The 26,348-nt window shown below is 45.4% G+C and overlaps 1 long non-coding RNA gene across 2 annotated transcripts in view; it reads right to left on the reverse strand.

The window, feature by feature from the left end:
* Positions 1-26,348, reverse strand: part of LOC111094665 — a 56,969-nt gene that overhangs the window by 11,938 nt on the left and 18,683 nt on the right. For both annotated transcript variants that reach the window (XR_005355027.1, XR_005355026.1), the window contains exons 2-3: positions 25,120-25,211; positions 18,474-18,601 (exon numbers count right to left, since the gene is read on the reverse strand). This is a non-coding gene — a long non-coding RNA (uncharacterized LOC111094665). The remainder of the gene's footprint in view (positions 1-18,473; positions 18,602-25,119; positions 25,212-26,348) is intronic.

A 26,348-nucleotide genomic window follows, 5' to 3' on the forward strand; every position in this document is an offset into this window, starting at 1 on the left:
GATCCCAGACACAACAGATTTTTTTTTTTTTGGTCCTCTCTCCTTAGCCCCAAGCAAAATAACATAAGGCTTAGCCCGCATTTCTGGGGTACCAAAATGTGCCAGGCATTTTTATTCTGTGCTTTGCCCTTTATGTGTCGGCTGGTTCAGTTTTCCCAAATACTCTATAAAGTAGCTACTGTTACCAGCTCCATTTTACAGATGAGAAAAGTGAGAAGAGGGACTCAGCAACTTGCCCAGGCACGGAGAGGCCATGAAGCCCTGTAGGGAAACACAGCAGCTAATGGTGGTGGGAGATGTCATTGCCCCATGGAGACTTTCCTTGCCAGAAGGATCTGCTCCCCCCCACCCCCACCCCCTGTGCCCCTCTGAGCTGGGTGGCTGAACCAGCGTAAAGATATTTGGCCGCTTGGCCCCTATAAAGTGTCCTTTCCTCCTTGACGCCGTTACAGGATACACTTGTCCTTATACTATTATTTTAAAGCAGACTATAGATTGAAGAGTAATGTTCCTATATACTGTGGCACTATCATTGCATACAGAGCTGAATCCCACGGCCACACGGAAGTTCAATATACCGAAAGGGGACCCTATACATTGAAAGTCAGTCGTTGCTTCACAACAAGTGACAAGACCATGTGGCATCATAAGCAGTAACAGCTGATGTGCCCATATATTTACTGGGTATCATTCATGTATGTCGCACACTCGCACTGTGAAGAAGCTAGGCTATAATGTTTACTTTACGGCTGAGGAAACGGAGGCTCAGGTAGGTTCACAAATTTGTCCAAGGTCAAGGAGTTGAGATTTGAACTTAAGAATTCTGGATCAACCCTTTACCAGACTGCCACGTGCCAGGCAGACTGCTGCAGCGCCCCTGGGCCGGGGCAGTGGCGGGGAGGTGGTATGGTGGCTGTGCCTTCCCTTGATCTGCCCTGACACTGCCACCCCTACCAGCTTAGCCTATTTCATCTGCATCTCACCAAAAGTCAGTTGTAGCCCAGTTTCTTCCTTTGCCCTTTGGCTCCCCACCTTTCTGTAGGAGTCTCTGGTTAGCTATGTTATCCTCTTGCTTTCCCCATTACTGTGTGTGTGCACCAGTGTGCGTGTGTGTGCATGTCTGTGTGTATTTGTGGGGGGGGAGGTGTGTGTGTGTCTGTGTGTACTTTTGGGGGGGAGGTGTGTGCGTGTGTGTGTGTGTGTGTGTGTGTGTGTGTGTGTGTATACGGTGTGGAGGACGATCGTGGGGACAGGGAGGCAGGGAAAGAAAACAGGAGGATTTATCATTAAGGAGACTGAAGAACCCAGAGACAAGGAACTTGCCCAGGGTCCTGGTCCTGGATCAACCCCTCCAAGAGACCCTCAGGCAGGAGACTTCTCCCCACGCTACCCAGAGGTGGAAGCCTAAAAGTTTGTTACCCAAAGAACCAAAAACAAAAGTGTGAGACCTGTCTGTGCTCCCCAGAATAACATCACAGCAACTACAGTACATGATAACAGTCACAGTAAACACTAATTATAGATGCCTTATCATGCCCCAGGCACTGTGCGAAGGGTTTATGTAGGGAATCCGCTAGCCACAGATAGGACAACACAAAAGAGAAACATATCACCAATGTGGAATAAAATACGCAGTTGTTGAGAACAGAGGATAGAGGTAGGGGAAAGTTAATGACGAATGGATTTATTTTCTCATGGTTGTGGGGCCAGAAGTCTAAGATCAAGGTGCCCCCGTGTTGGTTGGTTCCTGGTGAGGCATCTCTTCCTGCTGAGGCCATCTTCTCGCTGTGTCCCCTTTCCTTTATGTGCCTGCTTCTGTACACACACACACACACACACACACACACACACAGATGTCTCTTCCTCTTCTTTTGAGGATACCAAAATTACACCCCACCCTCTGATCTCCCTAAAGCCCATATCTCCAAATACAGTCACATTGGGGGTTAGGGCTTCAACATACAATTGTGGAGGAAACACAATTCAGTCCATAACGAATGGGGATTCTGGGCACACTTAATAGAGAACATTTGAGGCTCTATGAATGATTCTAACAAGCAAGCTGCAAATTGACACTGCTTTCATTTGGTTTGCAGAGTATTCTTCAAATGGGGAGGGAAAGCACATCATTATCTGTATATTCAGCTTCTTTTGAGAAACTGAAAGCTCTGGCAACACTGAGCTGACCTTCCCAAAAGGCAGCGAGCGGCTGGCTGGCCAATGCTTCATGTAAGTAGGCGCCAAGTTCACTTTTCCAAAGTCCTCACCACTCCCTATTGTACATGCCCGTGTTTTACATCCAAAACTTTAGGAGTCAGAGGCATACCCAAATTCAGACCTTTTTAGATTTGGGAGAGGTAATATGGTGTCTATATTCTATATGTATTCTTATAACCCCAATGCAAGCTGAGGCAGCACCCTCATAATCAATCAGCTAATATTTCTATAGTAAAAAGTACGGACATTCACCTTAAGTGAGATAAACAAAGGCTTTAAGTAGCCTCTCGTCTATTCTGGTCAAGTTTTGCTGTCAAATAAAGTGAGGTCAGAAGAGGTTTTTCCCACGGATGATTTAGAGCAAACATGCCATGTCCAGAGGCTTTTGCTTTGTGAGTCTCAAGTGAGGAATCTGGGTCCCTTCTTACCCCCACCCAGCCTGCTTCAGTCTCCTGAGCCCTGACCTGGTCCCAACAGGCATCTGCGTTTGTTTTTTTTTTTTTAAGTTCTGCTTTAACCGGTGAAGTGTAGGGGATAGAATGTGGGAGAAAGAAGGGTTTCCAGACACAAAGGCTCAGAGGCAGCAATGTCTATATTTCAGGGAGCTATTTGCCAGCAAAGGTTTAGTGAAACTTTTCTTGAAAATAATTTTGTGAAAGGGAACCATGGTTCAGAAAACCACTCAGAGTAAAAATTATAGCGTGTGCCTCCTGTGGTCCTGCTTGCATCCACTCCAGCTCATTTCAGGCTGTGGCTCTGTGGCGGAGGACCCTGGGTGAATCTGTAGCAGCTCGCACATACACTTAGCAGCAGCAAGGATGTGACTTACACTGTTGTTGACATCATCCTCCAAATGCTGTAGCCTATGGTTCTCTTTCTCTGCACCAGAGTCTGGTCAGAGAGGAATGCCAAAATGCCCAGGACGCCTGGGGTCCTGAGATCAGGGGAGCTCTGCATCTCATCCGGCTCCCTGCTCAGCAGAGAGTCTGCTTCTCTCTCTTCCTCTGCCCCTCCCCCTGCTTGTGCTCTCTCTCAAATAAATAAATAAAATCTTGAAAAAAAACAAAAAAAGAAAGAAAGAAATTAACTTGACCAGACAAGTTCCATGGACCCACAGTTATAATGGAAACCTCAGTTTGCCATTTCATCTAGGGCCAAAATGAGGAAGGAAATAAAATAAACCTGATTATTCCTTTATTGTTTCTCTGGAAACCAAAAACCACATTTATTTACCACTTAAATAGACTATTTAAAAATTTAATTGATGTTCATTCTCTCCTCTCCTTTTTAAAAAAGAATATTTTATTTATTTATGAGAGAGAGAGAGAGAGAGAGAGAGAGAGAGGCTGGAAACCAGGACCCTGAGATTACAACCTGAGCTGAACACAGGCACTCAACCGACTGAGCCACCAGGCAGCCCTTATCCTTCCTCTCCTTGATGACTTCGAAGCAGACAAAAGTCCCTGCCCTTGAGGAACTAGATTTTTGCTGGGAAGGCTGGTCAACTGACTCCTCCCACAGTGCCTGCTCCCACACCAGGGGAGAGATCCTGAAGGCAACTGGTCTACCCTTATGCCATCAAAAGAAGGGAAACCGAGGCACGTCTAGTGGAAGGATTTATCCTGGCCCTTCATCTTGATTTGGCCCCACTTAATTACAATGACAAATCCAATAGAGCTAACTTGCATCTTCAATTTGAACATATTGGATCATTTCCTTCAAGAAAGATAACTCATTTCATTTGTTTGGTTCCATTGTTTTTTTTTTTTTTCCCTTGATGGTCAATGTAGAAAGGATCTCAGGAGATGACTGTGGTTTAGATCACCATCTCTCCATGAGTACATTCTGTACTTCGGGGAGGTCTCAACTTTCCCCAGAGTTTTTCTGGAGGGTAATTGGAAACTGTGCTTAACGTAGCATGGCTTTTCAAATTGAGTTGAAAAGTTCATCAAAATGTCATTAATCTGCTTTACATAGCCTTTCTTGATTAAGTCAAACTTGTGTCTGACCAATTATTTATGAAGCAGAGCTCTGGATGGAGCTGCTTTGGCATCTGTACCCCAACATTAGGTTGGAGAAGGGAAGGAGCCCTTTGCACCTGGGTGCTCTGAGGCCCATTCAAATGCCATCCCTGCCCATCCCTAGCCAAAGGAGACCCCATGGTCCCCATAGGTAGCTCCTTGCTGACCAACAGTGTTGCATTGCTAAGTGCAGTTGAGCACCTACTGTGTGTAAAGTGTGATGGGTTTTCGGGGGGGGGCGGAATCTGAGAAAGTGATCCGTCATTTTGGGGTGATCTTTGGAAGAAACCCTTGCATATTTCGAACTGGTGCTAACCCACATTTGGTTTTGCTAAGACTGCCCTCTGAAAGTGGGCACCAAGAGAAGACAGTGGGCCTGGCTTCTAAGCTCTGCCCTGCAGTGGGGTCAGCACGTAAGTGAATCCACAGCTTTGGCTAGAATCCTAACAATGACAAGAATTATTATGGTGGCAACTAGTGTATGTTTTGATATGCCGGGCGCACAGTTCTTACAATATCTCAGTGAAAGAAGGATTATTAACCTCTTTTCTCTGATAAAGAAACGGAAGTTCTGAGAGGTTAGTTCGTCTACACAAGATCTCAGGATCAAGGTCAGAACCCAAGTCTTTCTGTGCGAAAGAATGATGTTCTGGCACTTAGTCGCCATGACCAAATACTGCCACCGACCCCCCCCGCCCCCCATCAGTGTCCTTAGGACAGAGAGGACATTTCTTAGCCACAGGCCACCCGTGTATGATACCATTTTTAATGACTGAGGCTCAAATCACAAAACCAGTGGCAACTCTCAGCGAGGACACATCTTGCCAGGAGCCACAGGGAGAAGTAGAATCATGGAATTGGTGAAGCCTGAAGGGCAAACTCCAGGAAGCAGCCAGTGAGTCTGAGAAGAGGCCGGAGTGCTGGTCACATTGGGGCCACCCTGACCCGCCTCAGAGCTGACAGTGAGCTCACACCCCTAGGGGCTCTGAGAGGAGCAAGCTGTCCTGTGCTGGGGCAGTTGCCACATGAGGCCTAGCCGTCTGTGACTGTGGTTTCCCTATTTGTCATGGTCTCAAAAATATGGCAGGTGGGACGCCTGGAGCTTCTGTCAGCAAGCTCAACACATGCCGTGAGACAGTGCCGGGTGGGTCCAGTGATCCTCTGTGAGAGAGAACGAGACAGAACCCGTATTTCTAGAGCTTCAGAAGCTGTAGTGGCTCCTGCCGGGCCCTGGGCAAGCTGCCACCAGCACCTCGAGACTCAGCCAGATCCTGTTTTATGAGTTTCTACGTCCCCCAAAGACATCTTTATTAATGTCTGACTCCAGAGTGTGGCTTTTTAGGGTCAAGTCTCCCATATATCTCTGATATTTTCTGCAGGGAGAGAAGGGATACATGGGCACACAGACTCCTGAGTTTCTCTGTATGTTTTATATGGTTTGAACTTTCTCCTCATCTTCCTCTTCCTCCTCCTTCTTCTCCTTCCTCTTCTTCAATATTTTAAGTATGTGGCAAGGTTTCGTAGTATGAAGTGAAATATATCACCCATGCCTCAGCACGTCCCTCCCCACCTAGGGGCTGTTCTAGAACAAAGACCACTTTCCATGAAGTCATTCTAGCTTTACTGGGTGGACTTGGCTTTATGTGTGAAGAAGACGCCCCATTGGAAGCACCGTAAGCAAAAATGGAAATTTACTTATTGGGTCTTGCAGCCAAGAAATCCTGGGTAGCCCTAGATCCTAGCTGGGCCTCTCATCAAATGATGTTAACAGGATCTGGGCTCACTCCTCTTCTGTCTTTGTGGGCTCTGTCTTCAGGCACACTCACTCCTTAATCTGTGCAATGGCTTCTAGCTCCCCTGCCTTACATGTTTCTCCATCCACACCTGTTCTTCCAACAGTCGGGGCCTGTCTGTAATTGGTTCGGGTTCGGCCGTATGCCTAACTCTGAACCAAAGGGTCAGAGGATGGGGTAGGCTGATCAGCTTACACCGAGGTCTCCTCTCACCCTGGCACTTAGAAATGTAGTGGCTCCTCCCAAACCACACAGAGTAAGAAATGGAGGGGTTAGGGGGCTCTAAAAAGACATACAGATTTCGGTTTCCAAAAGAAAGAGAATCCCTGACCCAAAGTAAGCTTGTTTCTACCAAAGAGCCAATGTTTTAAGGCAATTCCTTGAGAGAAGAACTTGCAAACAGTGCACTTGGTCTTAACATTGCCAGATCTGGAGAAGCGGGAGTAGATTTTCCAGACTCCTTTATTACAGAAGCTCAGAAGCAAGCAAGGATGGCCTTGCTTCAGTGTCATTTCTTAATCAACATGCAACATACCCTAGAGCACCCCTATTGGCCACATTAACCCTAACTCATGTTCTTCTGTGAAATGGGCCTGTTGGGTACATTGCTTGCTGGGTTTTTCTTTGGATTTTAGGAAACTTTGTTGTATTTTCTTCACTTAGCAAGGAAATTTAACTGAGTATAGAATGTATTTAAAAAAATTTTGAGTTTAAAAAAATTTTTGAGTTTTAACAACTAAAAAAACTCTAAAATGAAATACCAAGCACTGAAATACCAAGCACAATAATGTTTTCCCATGGAAATTTTAACCTTTAGTTATTTTTTTTATAGATTTATTTATTTTTGAAAGAAAGAGAGAAAGAGAGAACATGAGGAGGAGGAGGAGCAGAATCCCTTTGAAAGACAGGGAGAAAGAATCTCAAGCAGACTACACACTGAGCATGGAGCTCCATGGGGGCTCAATCCCATGGCCCTGAGATCATGACCTGAGCAAAACCAGGAGTTAACCTACTGTGCCACCTAGGAGTTTCATGAAATTTTAAGATTTTTTTTTTTAAGATTTTACTTATTTATTCATGATAGACACAGAGAGAGGCAGAGACATAGGCAGAGGGAGAAGCAGGCTCTGTGCAGGAAGCCTGACTTGGGACTCAAACCCGGCAATCTAGGATCATGCCCTGAGCCAAAGGCAGATGCTCAACCACTGAGCCACCCAGGCATCCCTATTTTATTTTATTTTTAAGATTTATTTGTTTATTTATTCATGAGAGACACACAGACAGAGGCAGAGACAAAGACAGTGGGAGAAGCAGGCTCCCTGCGGGGAGCCTGATACAGGACTCAATCCCAGGATCCTAGGATCATGCCCTGGGCCAAAGGCAGATGCTCAACTGCTGAGCCACCCAGGTGTCCCAAAATGTTAAGCTTTAAAGTTCACTCACATTTATCATTACTTTTGATCAGTGCGACTCAACGCAGAACAATTTTGTTCCCTGGGGGACATTTGGCAATGTCCAAGGACATTTTTGATGGTCACAATTTGGGAGGGAATGCTACTGGCATCTAATGGGTAGAGGTCAGTGACACTGCTAGATATTCTACAGGGCAAGGAATAGCCCCTACAACATGGAATTATCTGGCCCCAAAGGTCAATAGTGCTGAGAGTGAGAAATCCTGCTTTTGACCCTCACGATAGCTCCTTGAGGAAGGTAGGGCTGGAGACATCCCTTCTTTGTGTCCTTATTTGACATTGCTTAGACAGGTTGTATTAACCAGGGAGGTATTTGGCTCCAAGGAATAGAAAATCCAACCACCAGTGCTTTAACTAAACAGACATTTCTTTTTCTCAAATAATCAGAAATCCAGGGGCTGGCAGTTGCTGACGTTTATGTGCTCAGTGAAGCCACCAGAAACCTTGGCCCTATTTTTCCTTCCTGTGATCCCTACTGGGCTGACTTTTATCATTATGCCTGTCAACACACTGTTGTTAGCAGGTTTCTGCAGGTCCCCAAGTCATGTCCACTCAAAACAGATAGAATGGAGCAAAGGTTTGGAGCCAGGCACCCCCATACCTTTTATCAGACAACCAAAGGCTTCCCTGCACTATCCTGTCCTCATCAGACTTCTGCTTACAATTCATTGGTCAGAGCTGTGTCATGTGGCCATGTCTGGCTGCAAAGGGCACTGGAGGATGAGGGGTGTCAGATTTCTGGCTGGATAAGGAGGGAGGGGGTGGCAAGGTAGGGTGGGGAATGAGCACTAAATTTGAAAACCCATGGTGTCCACCGCAGTGGCTAAGGACTTGCTCAAGACCACACACTAGCCAGCCAATCCAGGACTCAGGTGTCCCGGTATGTGGCTCCAATCTAACTTTACAAGAATATGTTGTTCTTCTTCTAATGACCCTTTTCCCAGAAAGACAGAGTTCCTTGACAAACCCAGAGAAAAAAAGCTGCTCTTTAGAAATTCCACCCGTTCCGTTTAGTTGACTAGAAATTGTATCTATATCCCCCACTGCCTTTTTAACCAGAAATCATGGGGCTATTTATAACTGCAATAATGCTCAAAGTAATAATAGCAATAACTCAATCCCAATAGTCCTGCAAAATAGCTATGTGTCTTGGATCTCAGATATAAGAAGCTCAAAATAATCGGAGTGTAAAATCCCAAACAAATTGCCTACCTGGAAACTCTCTGGGTGGAAATGAAATATCAAGACAAACAGGTGTACTTATAGATCAGTATTTTTCAAGTTGCAGCCCATTAGTGGGTGGCAAATTCAATTTAGTGGACCCATGACTGGCATTAAAAATATGGAATAGAATACTATAGAGGAAAACGTAGCAGAGCGCATTATATATAGAAAGGTCAGTATGACCGTGTAACTTCTGTTTCAGTGTGTGTGTGTGTGTGTGTGTGTACCAAGCTGCCATGTAAAATGTATTTCTTACTGTGTGGGTCACAGCCAACAAGTTTGAGAAACACTATGTGCTGTTTGTCCGGAAATGAATGAGCAGATACAAGTAGAGGCGAAAACTCCTGTTAATTCAGGCAAGGCTGGAGCTCCATCGACTCGGGCCACTAATGAATTGTCCTTCTGCTTCCTAATTATCTTGAAAGCCTGATTGAAGGGGGCTTTGCGCAAATCTCAATAACCCTACTGCCACTCTGTCTCTTTGGGCTGAGTGGCCAGTCATCCCTGGCACCTCTGCAAGCCAGCTCTGGTTAATTAGAGCTGCTGCTCTCAGAGTCAGGCCTTGTTTGGTGTTGCGATTCCCCGGAGTCCGTCTTCTCCAGCATCTCGGGTTGGTGGCCTGGAATACTTGGTGGCTGGCCTCTGAGCGGTGATGAGCGCTTCGAAATGTGAAGGAGAGAGACAACTGGGGATCTTAATACCTCCCCCCTTTAAAACTGGGGTTTCTGGGTTTGGGCTTCAATATTTGGCCCTCTATGCTGCTGACTCAAATAGGCTGGCATGAAAAGTAAGCAAATGTAAAATGACCTGTCCACTAGCATCTTCTTGCTTGCTTTGAGAGATGCCTCTCGGTCTTTACCCAGACACTGTCTTTCTTCTCTTCATCATCCCTCATGCAGGCCAGCGAGGAAAGGAAGAAAGCAAGCAGGGAAGACGCTTTTTGGGAAAATTCTAGCTACGATCCTCCCCAGAGGCCCTGGGTACCCCATAAAATGAACCAAACCCTTCCGACTTTAACTCAATGTTTCAAGACAAGTGACCCCCACCTCCTATGGTTCTTGCACCCCATAAAAAAGTGGCAAGAGCAACCATCTAGCTTTCTATGCCCAGAATACCACAGATCGCTGCTAAATCATCATTAATACTCCAGGCCAAGGGAAAACCAGGAAATATGCACCTTCGCTTTGTTTCAGATCAGCGAAGTGCAGGAACCCCATGCTATTCTGTGACCTTCGGCGGCATAATTAAAGTCTGCACACTAAAACTCAGATAGAGGAAGAAACGTCACTTTCTGTATTTTCCATAACAGACCTCATCTCTCCCGAGGGTCCCATTCTCATCGATTGCAGTGTCTTCGGGTTTAAGATCGTCTCTTCTGAGTAAATATGAAATCTATTCAGAGCTCCTGACAGAGCTGTTCACATTCCAACAATTTCTCCCTTGTCATTTCCAATGTGGCACCTGGGTACAGATGCTTATGGGACTCTATGGCAGTCAAGAGAAAGGGGATAAAAACCCTTAGATTATTCCCAGGGGCCTCATCGAAGAGTCCCAACAGTCCATTGCGTGGCAACCTAGCGCCTTATATTGTCATCTGGAGGTGCTGTTCCTTCTGGTCTTTGGGACATCCGGCTTAAACCCAAAGAACTTGGGTGGGCCCCTGCCATGGCCTCTAATTATGAAGTCTGCTTTCTGCAGGTGCCTCATCTTAACCCTGTCTCTCCTGGCTCACTGTTTCCCATGATTTCTCCATCTTTTCACTATGTTATGTGGGAATTTTGGGATACCCAGCACTCCTTGTTCTGGGTATGGACAAGCTGGAACTCTACCTCACACCTCTCCACCTTGACAATGTCCTCGGACCATACTGTTCTGAGTTGGGCATGATGTCATCTGTGCTGTGTCAGTCCCAAGCAACTGAAGAGACATTCATGCTTCCTGTCAGATGGGAACCTCTTTGACGTCATGAGCCCCATTCTATCGAGGCTATGTGTATACGTGGAGCTCTATGTTCATACCTCCAAGCTAGCTCTTGATATAAAAAGAGTTCTGAATGTCTCTTTTTTTCCTCAACAATGATCATTGTTTCTACACTCAAAAGAGTCTACTTTGAGACATGATGTTGATCAGTGATCTCTCTCTTTTTCTTCCCTTGAAACAATTAATTCGGAGATGGAGTAAACCACAGGAAAACTAGCAAGTAGGACTAATTATCAGATATGGGGCACATAAGCATCACTGATTATCAGGTATAGGACATATTGGTTTAATTTCTAAAAATATTTTTCATTTTGAAGCTGAGTAACAGTGCATGTGGGTTCATCTTACCAGTCTCTCTCTATCTGCCTATGTTTTTCCATAATGAAAAGTTAAAAGTCTGGGACTGCTTGGTGGCTCAGTCAGTGAAGTATCTGCCTTCAGCTCAGGCCATGATCTCAGGGTCATGAGATTGAGTCCCTCGTCTGGTTCCACATTAGGTGGGGAGTCGGCTTGGAGTCTCTCTCCTTCCCTCTGCCTCTGCCCCTTCCCCCCACAAATAAATAAATAAATAAATAAATTTTTTAAAAAAGAAAGAGTTAAAAATGACACCGAGAGAAGTAATTCATTGTCAAGTTGAAAGCTCAGAACGTCTCCTTCCACTCAGCGGCTGGCAGGAGTCTGCCACTGAAGTTTGGTCTGGAAGTCGTCACAGCTCTGCTCTATGCCACCGGTGGCTCCTGCTTCATTAAAATAACAGGGGAAGCCCCTAATTTAGCCAGATTTAATTTTCAACTTTTATAATTCATTTAAAATTTGATCAAGGAGTTAATTTATGACAAGGGCAAGGGGTGCCTTGCCAGCTCATCTGGTGGGCAAAGGCATTATAACTTAATTTATGGTTTAGGCAGCTTGTTATAATTGAGTGCAAAAAGGTGGTTTCTCATCTGGAGTTTGGAGTCCTGTGGTGAGTGGAGAGAGAAGTGGGTGTCCTATACTCTTACTTGAGAGGTGGGGACGCGGGTGTCAGCGCACACAGAGGCAGGATATTGGAGGAGCGTATGTTTTCATCAAATGTTACTGATCAAAAGCTTGTCAAGGGGGTAAGGGAACCCGTGAGGGCAGCTCCACACCCAGGATGTTCTGAGTTTCTCCCATGGCCGCTAGGGGATGGGAACATCTTCTGGAGCAGGGCAGGAGAATGCAGCCCATGTGTCTGTCATGTGAGGCATGTGACTTGCTCCACGAGATGTAACTGGAGAAAACTGAGTGGCTCCTAACAAAGCTGGGAGGTGTAGAGGGCTTTGAATTTGTTCAATAACTCAGGACGTAGCAGGTGTGTGTGTGTGTGTGTGTGTGTGTGCGTGCATGCATGTATGAATATATGTCTGCAAAACTATGAATGTGTGGGGTTGTTTGGATGTGGAAGGCTGTGAGTATATCTGTGCGTGTATGTGCAGATGTGCATATATCCGTGAACACGTGTGTGTGAATGTGAGACACGTGTGCATAAATCTGGATACGTGTGTCTTATCTGTGAATGTTGAAGAATCTGCGTATATCTGTGAACATGTGTGTAAGGGCAAGGACGTATGTGTGTGTATTTGTGAATATGCATGTGCACCTGTGTGTATGTAGATGGGGGAGATTTCAATCTATCTACGAATATGAGTGTGTTCTTGTGAATTTCTATAGTCTTATGAGTGCCCATGGAGGACATGTGTGTATGTCTGTGAATGTATGTATTTGTGTGGTATGAGCATGTGAATGTGTGCATATCTGCATGTGCGTGGAGAAGCATGAGTCTGTGAATGTGTGTGAGTGTATGTCTGTGTCCATGGAGATGGGGAAAACTTGTCTAGATCGAGCAGTATGACTCTGTTAACATGACTCTGCACACCTGTGAATGTGTGTCTGTGGGGGTGTGGATGTGTCTGTGTGCCGTGTGTGAGTGCAGGGACCTGTGTGCCTATCTGTGAACACACATGTCTCCGCGTGTGCTTGCACGTGTGTGTGTGGAGGGGCCCGTGCACGGCGTCTGTGCAGAGCGCCCCAGGACTGCATAGCCTGGCTGCAGCATAAATCTGGTCGTGGGGATTCTGATGCCAGGTTCACTTCCTCATCTTTTCCTCAGTCTCAAAAATATATGGAGCGCCTTGTGAAAGCTGGACCTGAGGCCGGGCCCTGAGAACCCGGCGTGGGATAAGGCCTCTGGTGCCCACCTGCACGTAGGCCATGAACAGATGCCCTGTTGCGTGTCCTGAAGCTTCCATCCAAGTCTTAAGGCCCATTGTGCCGTGCGTCAGCCTCCCAGGACACCAAGGGGCTGGGCTGACCGGGGGAGGCTTGGCCCCTGTGCGCTCAGGAAGCCAATGACATTTGCCTTCTGGCCACTGCCACCTTCCCTCTGTGACCCTCCCCACTAGGCACCAGGACCCTCCTCGTTTCTTTGGGTCACTTGTCTGATTAGCCGATAATGCATAACGTATCTGAGCGACACCTGGCAGTATTGTTCTGCCGTTAAATACACAAGATAACTTCGGTGGAGCTGGCACCTGTACCATACCTGGAGCTCCACAACATTATCTCATTTAGTCGGCAAACGTCCCATGAGCCAGGAGTGACGAATCTCCATTTAGCAAAGAGGCAGGTGAAGCCCAGAGAAGTGCAATGAATTTCTCAAAGTAGCACAGCTATCAAGCGGCCATATAGGGATTTGAGCTCACAGTTGTCCTATCCGGGGCCCTGCCACTGCTTGGGATCCTAGTGATTTAATGGGAACCCATGGCCCCAGGACCCCACCCTCAGCTGACCACCCAAGGGCAAGTCTGCCATCTGGAGCAGCTTTCCTGCTGTTCTCTCAGCATCCCTCCTGCCCCAACAGGATTCAGACGACAGGCTTGGAGGGTCCCTCTGCACAAGGTAGCACCCCATTAGCTACAGGCTGGGAGGGACAAGGCTTGTGAGCCACACGTGGCTGGTTTCCATCCCCATGCCACCCTCCTTAGGAGTCCCTGTGCAGTGACCTCTCTGCACACTGAGTGTGGTGACCTGGCCTCTGCTCACACGGCACCCCATTCCGTACAGATCTTGTACTCTGTGTTCCTCTTCCCCCCACACACGGAGCCTCTAAGGCCCAGCTCCAAGGCAGTTTCCTCCGGCAAGTCTGTGTGGCTGCACACAGCCCCCTTGTCCCCGCTGTCTCTCCCCGCTGTTCAAACATCTCTCTGATCAGGGACAACTGTCCACTTTGTATGAGAGCTGTTTGCAAGCAAATCTTGGGTCCCTACTAGACTCATTCACCTTTGTACCCACCACCGAGGATTCTTTATTAGCTGTATTTGAATTTTACACTTACAGGGGTCCCAAGAGTAGGTGCTGCTCCCATCTCCAATTTACAGAGGAGAAAAAGCTGAGGCCCAGAGAGGTTTAGTCATGAATCCAAGGTCACCCAGCTACTGAATGACAGAGCAGAGACTGGACTGAGCCTGAGGGATCTGTGGCTGCAGTTCACCACTGCTTAACACCTTCTCAGGAATGTGGTGGGTGACTCTTTTTCTGAGGATGTTTATACTTTAAAAGAGGACCAAATAGGGGCACCTGGGTGGCTCAGTTGGTAAAGCCTCTGCCTTTGGCTCAAGTCATGATCCCATGGTTCTGGGATGGAGCCCCTCATTGGGCTCCCTGCTCAGTGGGGAAGCTGCTTCTCTGTCCCCCTCCCTCACTCCCGCTCTCTCTAATAAATAAATAAAATCTTTAAAAAAAGAAAGAGAGAGAGAGAGAGAGAGAGGACCAAGTAGAGAGATTAGTGCTTAACCCCAAAGAATGAAGCTAATGGTGGGTTCCAGGCCCTGTGGCTTGGTTGGGGGCAGACATGTGGGCCAGGGAGGCTTTCTCAGGCCCTCGAAGCACAGAGCACAGGAGCTGCTGTGGGGCGGGCTGGCCCAGGACACCCTCTCCATTTCTGGAGGCCCCTTAATAAATCGGATGTTGTGACCGAAGTGCTACAACAAGCTCCTTTCATGTGGGCCGGGGACAGATTTTAGTCATTCAATGGCATTTAATGTAACTGCGGTTATTATAGCCTTGTGCGCTGTCCTCGGCTGCCCCTGGCCCCTCTTTCCCCGGGGGTTGAGGGGGTAATGGACATATTAAATAAATCTATTACATGAATCAATGACATTCTTGGGAATCCTCTTTTCGTCTTAAGAAAGTAGAAGAGGGACAGAGTTCTGAGTTTTGCCCCATGAACATCTAAAGGAGCGTCGTGTTTGAGCGTGGGAAGAAGGAGGCAGGAGAGTTGGGGGTCAGTATCTGGGCTTCTCCCTTTCTGGGTGAGCTCAGGGTCTGCCGTCGTGTCGAGCTTGGGAAATGACGACCAAATGAGTAATGTGAACAAGGCTACTCACAGACATGGAAACCCTGTTTCCCTCCTCAATCTACTTCATGGCTTTTCAGCCTTGGCACTATCGATGTTCGGGCCTGGATCATTTCTCATTGGGGTTGGAAGCAGTTCTGTGCCTTGTAGGATGTTTAGCAGGATCCTTGGCCTAGAGGCCACTAGTTGCCAGTAAAAAACCACCCCTCCTCAGTTATGACAACCCAAAATGTCTTCTGACATTGCCAAGTGCCCCCAGGGTGGGTGAGAACCACTGTTCTGATCAGAAATCTAGAGAATGGGGTGTTAGCTTCCCCAGTGAGAAAAAGAAGAACGTGTCATGGGTATTTCCTTTCCTTGAAAGATCCAGAGCCCGAACACCTAGGAAATGCCCTCTGTAGACAGGCAGTTCTTATTTTGGTGCCACCAATGTTACCCTGTGAGTCCCCTCTCTGGTGGGTGCAGGGAGGTGTTCAGAGGTTGTCATGATGTCATGACCAAAGCAGCCCCATCAATTCTGAGCTGCCTACACTTCCCGAATTCCTGCCGTCTGCTGGGCATGGTGCTAAGTCAACAGAGGCTCTCTGTTCATCTGGTGGGTTTGGCACTTTGGAATGACAGGGGCAGAGCTGTTCCTAAGTGGTTCATCCCCAGAAAATTAGACAAAGAACCAGCAAGGGAATGACAATTAAAATAATAATTATAATAACAGGAATAATACTTAAAAAAATAACAGTCCTCGGTGTTTACTAGGAAAGAGGGATTTTGTAAGCTTTGTCCCCTTTCACGCTTGCCACCATGCCAGGAGGTTGGTGCTATGAAGAAAAAGCCAGGACTAGCTGTGGTAAGAAACTTGACCAAGGTCACACAGCAAGTAAGTGGATGAGCCATGCCTTGAATCCACCAGGATTGGGCTCCAGAGCCTGTGAGGATTTTTGCATCCGTACAAAAGGGCTGAAGGAGTTATATGCAAACAGCCATATACATATACCCACCACCGCATTATACAATCAATATTTCATTATACATTCTTTATTACATATCCATCCACTATCCACTCATCAATCCCTTTTAGTTGTTCTGCAGGCATTTAAAAATAAGTTGCAGATACCAGTATGTTTTGCCCCTAAACATATCAGCCTGCAAAACATTTACTAGGGTTTAATATTTGTTTACGATTTCTTCTAAGATAAAATTTTCTTCTCTAAGAGGCTCGCATTTTAAGCATGCCAGGGGCATAAGTTTTGACAAATGTGTACATGTTCTTTTGTTACACGCGCCCCCTATCAAGATATTGCACATTACCGTCTCCTGTTAAAGTTCCCCGGTGCCTCTTCCACTCCTTCCTGCCTCCACAGCACAGAAGCAGGTAACACTTCCAATATTTTTTTCCCACCGTGAATTCATTTAGCCTGTTCTAGAACTTTCTGAAACATGAGCTCATGCAGTATATCTGTCTTAGGCTTTTTTCACGCAGCGTAATGTTTTTGAGATGTATCCATGTTATTATAGGTACCAATAGTCTGTTCCCTTTTATTGTCAAATTCCATTTTATGGCCATCTTGCAGTTTGTCCGTCCATTCTCCTACTTCTGAACGTTCAGGCTATTTCCAGATTTTTTACTATTTTGAATTAAGTGGTCATAAACATTCTTGCACAAGACTCTCCATGGACATATGCTTATATTTCTCTTGGCTAGATAAATACCTACCATTGGAATGCTAGGTTACCAGATTGTGGTATGTTCCATTATATAAAAAGCTGCCTCACTTTCCTCAAAGTGTTAGTACCATTTTATACTCCCATCAACAATGGGAGAGTTCACATCTTCACCAACATTTAATGTTGTCAGTTTTCTTAGTTTTAGCCATCCTGGTGGGTGTGTAGTGTAGCTCTTTAATTTTTGTTTTGTTTACTTATTTGCTAAAGATTTATTTACTTCAGAGAGAGAGAGAGAGAGAGCAGGAGGGCCTGAGAAAGAGAGAGCATCTCAAGCAGATTCTGTGCTCATCATGAAGCCTGATGTGGGTCTTGATCTTAATGACCATGAGATCACAACCCGAGCCAAAACCAAGAGTTGGATGCTTACCTGACTGCACCACCCAGGCGCTCCTTTAATTTTTATTTTAAATTGCATTTCCCTGATGACTAATGTTTTTGAGCACCTCTTCATGTGTTTATGGGCATTCATGAATTCCCATACACTTACAGAACTCCTGTTCAAGTCTTTTTGTCCTTTAAAAGAATAAAGTTGTTTGCCTATTTAATTTTTGAATTGGAGGAGTTCTTTATATATTCCCAATACCAGTCCTTTGGCAGATAGGTATTTTGAAGTCTATGGTTTTAACCTTCAGGAGATCAGAGGAGATGGAGAGCCCTGGGGTGTTCAGACTGTTTGTGCCTAAGTAGGAGACACTTCAGGTGTGAGACGCCCCCCTGTATCCCCTCCACACCTCAACCCGGGGCTACTCAGGCCACCATGAAAAGCACTCTGCACCCACAGGAATAGATGGAGCGAGAGAATGAAGAGCTGGGAGAAGGGCAAGAGAGGGAAGGGAGTGGGGTTTATGCAAAAATGGGGTTGCATGATGTTGGGCTATGTGTTCTGCATTCAGCTCCCCCACTAGATGCAGGTGTCACTCACGTAGAGGTAGTGCAGACTCTTTTGTGTTGTGCCCTCTAAACTTGGGCTCTGTGATAATCATTTCTGTCGTTCAACAGAGATATCTGGCTTTCCTTCTTCCTGATACAAGAAAAGACTACATTTCCTTGTCTTCTTTGCAGTGAGCACGGCCACATGACTTGCTCCAGCCAATGAAATGTGAGCAGAAATGACTTCTAGGCAAGAAAACTTTAGAGCCAGCGCAATCCTTGCTTCCCATGTTCCCTTCTCACTACTGTGGGGGTCACGGTAGTTGGGTCTCTGAGCGGTTAGAGCAGAGCCCCCTGCTGACATGACGTAGCTATACAGTATTTGGATGAAATCACCTTTTGCTGAGATCTTGTGGTTGTTACTGCAGCCTAGCCTAGGCTGACTGATAAAGGATCACTTTCGATTTCTATAGGGTGCTAAGAGGTACAAGGGGACTTATATGATCCGGTTCTGTACCGTCCCTCATCTCTAGCCTGTGCCTTCACTAGTCTGTGAAATCGACACCCTGATTATCTTACAACAAATAAACAAATGGAACTGCTGGAACCTGATCTTACCATTAAGTGTCTTCTCTCCTCTTGCTTTTTTTTTTTAAAACAGCAGGAAAATGGTTTTGATTTTTAATGTATGATAACCAGCAAAGTAAATTAGGGCAAATTTTAATTCAGGCAATAACAAACAAAATGTAATTCTGTTTTGAAATAGGGATGAAAGAGTATAGAAATCGTGTGAACTTACAGCTCCTCATGGGATCCTCAGGGTTCGCACTGGCAAGCTAAGCAGAATCTTCCCTGAGAAAATAGGAGTCCGGAGAAGCCCAGTGTGCTGGTTGCTAGAATATTCTTCTTCTCAGAGATGTTTAAGATCTAGCAATCAGATCACCCACAGAAAAGGATGGGATCAATCAGAGCTTGCAGCTTCTCTCTTGCACCCAAGCCCCATAATCATGGCTGATATTTCCCAACCAATTCTTGCCCATTAATGACCAGCAGATCCATAATTTTCCAAGTTGGCGGATGCAGTTTCAAACTAGTGGTTCATTAAACGTTCCAGACTCTTTAGCATATAAAATGAGTGTTTGCAAAGGGCCTAGCCCCTAGCTTTGGGATTAAAGAGTAACTAGGAGTCCAATTGATTCTACACAATTCAACAAATATTTATTGATTGCTTTTACAGGGCCCAATAATCACCGTTCATATACGAAACTGCCCAAAATAAAGTAAGGGGGGTGAGGGTGGGGGGTCCAGTTAAGTCCTAGAGATGAGAAGTGTCAACAGAGAACCAATGAGCCTTTTTTTTTTTCATCAGCAAATGCCCACAGATCAGCCTTCTCCTTTGCTCCAGAGCAACAGTGGCAACCACACATCAGAACCTGTGGGATCCTACTGCAGCAGGCAGTGATGGTTTCAATTGTGATGGCAATTCACACTCCCCCCAGCCTGGTTCTTTCAGGAGCTTGGCCTCTGGACCTGGGCTCATTTTTGTGGCTATATCAATATCCTTCGCGATGGCCCAGCTTGGATACAATGCATAATGATCCACTATTGTGATTACCATTCATTTTGCAATTTTCTTTCAGTCAAAAGAGTTAGGCTTAGGGTGTGGCCCTACCCAACTCCCCAAGGCTGAGATCTTAATTCCCTGGGCTGGGAGCTCCAGAGGAACACACATGGAACTGATTTAGTGGCCAGACGGCTTAACGGCAGAGAGAATTACACTAAAGAAACTGGTTTCTCTGCTGGCTGGGTTTCTAGACTGTGCATATATGGCTAACAGCATGAATGCCAGACATGGTGGAGCACTCTCCCTTTATCATCTCATGTAATCCTCACACCAATTTAAGAGGTAAGTGTTGTTTTTATAGCCATTTTACAAATGAGGAAACTGAGGCCCAGATTCAGGATGAGTGAACTTGTGCATGGCAGAGTCATGGTTTGCTCTCAGTAGGTTTGACTCTATAGGCATCATTAAACTTTAAGAAAGTTGTACGGAAGCCAAGGTAGGAAGAGGGGCGTAATGGAGGCTGCAGGCTTCCAGGCCACCTGCTGTCATATAAAGTAAGCCACGCAGTCACCATTGAACAAATCTAGGCTCTATGTTCTGAGAGAGAGGTAAAGGGCATTTAAAAAATAATGTAGATGGGGACACCTGGGTGGCTCAGTGATTGAGTATCTGCCTTTGGCTCAGGTTGTGACCCTGGGGTCCTGGGATCGAATCCCGTGTCGCCCTCCCTGCAGGGAGCCTGCTTCTCCTTCTGCCTGTGTCTCTGCCTCTCTGTGTGTGTCTGTCATGAATAAGTTAATAAAATCTTTTTAAAAAATAAAGTAGACGATTTAATAATTATATATTTAGTAACTTCCAAGGCTCAGTATGGTGAAAAGGGAAAATCACAACATGTGTAGCATGAATTGCATTTATGTAAAAACAGGAGAGCTGTATTTATCTGTATATAAATATGAAGAAACAGGCAGAAAGTTACTCGATGGATGTGAACAAAATCGTGTTTACCTCTAGGGAGGGAAGCAAGATGGACATTGATGATGAAGAGTGAACTTTCCTGTTCAGTTCTGTGAAATTGCAGTTCGCTCTGACTTTTTAAAAAAATGCATCCATGTATTATTTATATAATTTTTAAAAACACATCAGTATTAAAAAGATACTAACATGTACTGGCAAGGGCACAGAGTGGCTGGGATTTGGGTTATAAGATGAGGCAGCTACTTTGTGTGTGTGTGTGTTTTTTTTTTTTTAAGATTTTATTTGTTTATTCATGAGAGACACAGAGAGAGGCAGAGACACAGACAGAGGGAGAAGCAGGCTCCATGCAGGGAGCCCAATGAGGGACTCAGTACCCCGTCATCAGGATCACGCCTTGGGCTGAAGGTGCTGCTATACCACTGAGCCACCCTGGCTGCCCTGTTTGTGTTTTTAGAGAATTTTTTATTTGTTTATTTGACAGAGAGAGAGCACAAGCAGGAGAGGGGCAGGCAGAGGGAGAGGAAGAAGCAGGCTCCCCAGTGAGCAGGGAGCCCAATGTGGGGCGCAGTCCTTGGGATCATGACCTGAGCCAAAGGCAGATGCTTAACCGACTGAACCACCCGGGCATCCTGATGTAGCTACTTTGGAAAACAGTTGGGTGGTTCCTGAATATGTCAACCATACAGTAATCAAATGACCTAGCAATCCTAGCCCCAAAGTGGTACGTTCATAGCTGCATTATTCATAATAGCCCCAAATGCCCATCCACTGATGAATGGATAAATAAAATGTGGTATAGACATGCAATGGAATGTTATTCAACCATAAAAAAGAAAAAAGTACTGACACCTGCTACAACATGGATGAACCATAAGGACATGATGCTGACTGAAAGAAACCAGACACAAAAGACCCAATATTGTACAATTCCATTTATATGCAATGTCCAGGAGAGGCAAATCTATGGAGATAGGGAGTACATGAGTGTTTGTTCAGAATTGGGGTGGGGGTGTGGGTGGTGGGGATTGTTTACTGATGAATTAAAGTCTCTTTTTGGAGTGATGAAAATGTTCTAAACTAGATTTCCATGATGATTGCACAACTTTGAAAATGTTAAAACCCGGGGCACCTGTGTGGCTCAGTGGGTTAGACATCTGTCTCTTGGTTTCAGTTTAGGTCCTGACCTCAGAGTAGTGGCATTGAGCCCCGGGGTCTGGCTCAGCATGGGGTCTGCTTGAGATTCTCTCTCCCTCTTCCCCTACTGCTCATGTTCTCTTTCTCGTTCTCTCTCAAATAAATCTTTAAAAAAAGAAAATGTTAAAAATCACTGAACTATACACTTTATTTTTTTTGAACTATGCACTTTAAATGGGTGAATTTTATGATATGTGAAATATCTCAATAAAGCTGTTATTTAAAAAAGTCTGTGCCATGTATGTCATTAATTGTCGTAGATTATAACATTTAAAACATCATTTTCAGATTATAAGTGATATACATTTATTATAAACACTTCAGATAATATATAAAACAGCATAATTAAGAAAATAACAATCACCAGAGATATAAAAATTTGTAATAAAGTGACACCTGTTTCCTTGCATTTGAAACTCCCAATCCCCAGCAGTGATAGTTCCATATATAGGCCTCTAAGACTTTTCAATGCACATATAAGCATGCAAAGCATATATATGTGGGTATATACATATATGTGTGTGTGTGTGTATATATATTTTTTATTTATTTAACAGAGAGAGAGAGAGAGCACAAGCAGGGGAGCAGCAAGCAGAGGGAGAGAGTAATTGTGTGTGCATCCTTTTAAAAATAATTCCAAAATATACACTATTGTGACTCTTGACTTTTAAAAGCAAATAATTTATTGTAGATTTTCCTACATCAATATCTATAGATCTAGTCTATCATTTTAATAGCTGCGTAATATTCCAGAATGCATTGGCTCTTCTTCTTTTTTTTTAAGATTTTATTTATTTGAGATAGAAAGCAAGTGAGGTATGATAAGCAGGGCAGGAGCAGAGGGAGAAGGAAGAGCAGACTCACTGTTGAGCAGGGATCCCCACCTGGGGCTTGATCCCAGGACTCCAGGATCATGACTTGAGCCGAAGGCAGACACTTAACTGACTGAGCCACCCGGGTGCCCCTGGCTTTTCTTTTCTTCCTGGTTTCTCTCATGTTTTCTTTTTGCCAACACTGCTGCCTGCAACACTGAGTGTAGTCATGGGTGGCTTTTAGGAAGGGGATCTCCAGATCAGACATAAAGAGGAGAGGCCTGTTAATCCACACCCTGTCCTAAACTTTTGTCTTGTCTTGATTTAAATAGCTAATTCCTACCCATGCTACAAAACTCGAAAGCACAACAGAGCACAATTCCACTTCTGGTTCTTTTTCTGAAGGAAATGAAAACACCAACTCCAAAAACTACCTGGACCCCCATGTTCACTGAAGCATTATTTACAAGAGCCAAGACATGGAAACAACTTAAGGATGCACTCACTGATGATGAATGAATAAAAATGTGGGATATATACATAGTGGAATATTACTTGGCCATAACAGTGAGTGAAATCTTGCCATTTAAGACAGCATGGATCGACTTTGAAGGCATTACGGTAAGTGAAATATGTCAGATAGAGAAAGACAAATACTGTAAGATCTCACTTACCCGTGGAATCTGAAAACAACACAACATAAAACAAAACAAAACAAAACAAAAGCCAAACCCATAGACACAGAGAACAGATTGGAGGTTGTCAGAGGCAGGGGGTGGGGATGGGCAAAGTGGGTGAAGGTCATCAAAAGGCATAAACTTCTAGTTATGAAATAAGTAAGTCGTGGGTATGTAATGTACTGCATGGTGACTATAGTTAATAATAATATATTGTAGATTTGAAATTGTGAAGAGAGTAGATCTTGGAAATTCTCATTACAAGAGGATCTTCACAGTATATACAAATATTGAATCATTACATGGTACACCCAAAATTAATATAATGTTACATGTCCATTATATTTCAATAAAAAGATAAGACATTTCCTCTCACAGCACAGCAAAGAAATCGCTTTTCAATGTGAAAGAGTAAAATAGCTCCTTGTCCCAGGATTAGGCAGTGGGGCGAATGGTATTTTGCAACTCTATAAAGAATTTTACAGGGCATCTGGGTGGCTCAGTGGTTGAGCATCTTTGGCACAGGTTGTGACCCTAGGGGCCTGGGATCGAGTCCCACATCCAGCTCCCCAGAGGGAGCCTGCTTCTCCCTCTGCTTGTGTCTCTGCCTCTCTCTGGGTGTCTCTCATGAATAAATCAATAAAATATCTAAAAAAATAATTTTACAATTAGGGTGGCAATACTGAGGAGGAAAGATTTAACTACATACACATACACATGCCTGTGTGCACACACACAAGCACATACACATAGCACTGGTGTAAGAGAAAGTTGCTGGGATTTCGAGTCCAACAGGTTGGCTGTGAATCTCAACCCCATTGCTTACAAGCCATGAACCTACAAAATCTCTCTGAACCACAGCTTTCCAGGCTGTGAACCTGGGATAATACTGCCTCCCTTTCTGTTCTATAGGCAGCAAGACCAGACTAGGATGGGGCAAGAGACAGCGGCCTTGGGAGCAAAGGTGAAGGGGTCACCAGAACCCTCAGGAATTAAGATAAATACTATTCTAAGGCAGTATTAAAAAAAAAAAAAATTCAAACTGACAACCTCTGGTGTGAGAGCCAGCCACCGGAGTTTTGTAAATACAGTTGCCCTGGAATTGGGGATGGGTTATGTGGAGCCTCTGGTTCAGTGCATGAGGTTCAGAAATTGGTGTCTTGGGCAGCCCGGGGAAGCTCAGTGGTTTAGCGCCTGCCTTCGGCCCAGGCCTAGTTCTGGAGACCCGGGATCAAGTCCTGTGTCGGGCTCCCTGGATGGGGCCTGCTTCTCCCTCTGCCTGTGTGTCTGCCTCTCTCCCTCTCTGTGTGTCTCTCATGAATAAATAAATAAAATCTTAAGAAAGAAAGAAAGAAAGAAAGAAAGAAAGAAAGAAAGAAAGAAAGAAAGAAAGAAAGAAAGAAAGAAATCGGTGTCTTTCGGTGAATGCCGGAGCTTGGGTGTTTGTTGCATCCTCGGGTCACCAAATACTTAATTTGAAACGTTCTCTGCATTCATTTGGGGAATATAAAAATTAGTAAAAGGGAATAAAGGGAAAGGAGTGAAAATATCAGTGAGGGGGACAGAACATGAGTGACACCTAACTCTGGGAGATAAACAAGGGGTAGTGGAAGGGGAGGTGGGTGGGGGGATGGGGTGACTGGGTGATGGGGCAATGAGGGGGGCACTTGGGATGAGCACTGGACGTTATGCTATATGTTGGCAAACTGAACTCCAATAAAAAATTAAAAAAAATAAAATAAATGGAGAACTGAAAAGAAAAGAAAAGAAAAGAAACGTTCTCTGGTGACACCTGTGCCCCGCTTCCCCCCCCCCCCCCCCCCCCCCGCTCACAACAGCCCCCCCCCCCAGCCATTTATCAGAGTGGCAGATTAAAATGATGTAACAGGAAGTTTTGTGTTCATCCGTAATATCCCGAATCCCCAGCTCTCTATTGATAATTCATTATGTGTTGCCGCTGCCTGGCTGCGGCCCGAAGTGCTTTCTGCCGTAATGACCTGAAGGCCGCCTGGGTAACGGCCCCCCTGTCACCCGCACCCCCCCCCCCCCCCCGCGGGTACAGTAATATTATTCCGCCATCCGTCTTGGGAGAATGCTTAAAAGCTTTCTCTCATTTTCTCCATTTAACTCATGTATTATCTGAGTTTTTACATTAAATGGCCATTCTTAATATCCCATGACGCGTCACCTCTTTTCTGGAGAGGACGCTGATACAGTACTTACCCGATTCCAGAATCCATACTAATCGAATCTCGCTTTCCCACTTCGGCGGGAGCAGCTCGTTGGGTGCAGCAGCATTTAATCTGGAGGAGGAACTTATGAAAGAGAACAAAACAATTTAAGCTGCAGTTGGTTAAACGCGGAACACCATTGATGCAATTTGTTTGATAAAAAGGAATTAGCAGATATTGAAGTCAAGTTGCAGAATGAAGGTCAAAAAATACCCGGCTTTCTTGTGCGCGGACAACCCACAACAATGCTTTTTTAAAAGCCTAATCTGGGCAAATGGCAGATAAACATTTGAGTTTTTCTATGAAAGAAGAAAGGCCCCGGCTAAGGCTTTAAATCTACGCTATGATCTAGTAATTTAAAAACACTGAAATCCATCCTTGCAATCCCGACACTTCACTCAGGACTGGCTCCACTGGGCTTAATCTGTGCTTCCCAGCACCGCCTTGAGCAAGAAGCTAGAAAGGCTACTTTCGGCACCGATTTTAAGGAAGAAAGACCGTCTGATGGTTGGCTCACCTTCCCTGTAGGATTCAAACACAAAACGGAAAAAGTTGCAGCCCAAATTCCTTTAAGGTATAAAGGGACAGAGCTGACTGTTGCCTTGAGGCCCTGGGGCTGGGAATATTTTGATTTTAAGAGTCAGAGACCTCCAAACCTGGAGGCTGATTTCTTTCGGGGGCATAGAGAAAGTTCCATCTCACTAATGGATTGGGGGCAGGACTTGGGATGCGTTTGGAGGCCAGTAATGGAGAAGACGTTCATTTCAATCTGAGTGGCTGGGGGTTGACGGGAGGGCAACGAGTAGGACGGAGGACGATGAATCATCCATCCCTCCGAAGTGGGCACCAGCCCTGTGGGGACCGGATGAACCTGACTGACCCACCCGGAATCTGAGCGCCGGCCACCCAAACCGCATTGCCACCACACGGCTGTAGGTCTGTAGGTCTGGATGCTGTCTCGGCCACGCAACAGCTGGGTGGCTTTGGGCAAGTCACCTGGCCTTGCTGAGCCTCACGTTCCTTATCTGTGTAACGTGGATGTCCGTATCCACCTTGCAGGGTCGCAGTGAAGATAACGGGTGTAGGGAGAGCACCTTGCACCCGTGTCTTGCGCGTAGTAGGTGCCCCGCGCAGCGGTGGCTCCATACCCTTCCATGTGGCCCGCGTAGTCTAGATGTCCTTGCATGTCCAATTGCAACTCGATGAATTACAAGAGCCGAA

The sequence above is a fragment of the Canis lupus genome, chromosome 2, assembly GCF_011100685.1.
Source record: "Canis lupus familiaris isolate Mischka breed German Shepherd chromosome 2, alternate assembly UU_Cfam_GSD_1.0, whole genome shotgun sequence".
Taxonomy (NCBI): domain Eukaryota; kingdom Metazoa; phylum Chordata; class Mammalia; order Carnivora; family Canidae; genus Canis; species Canis lupus.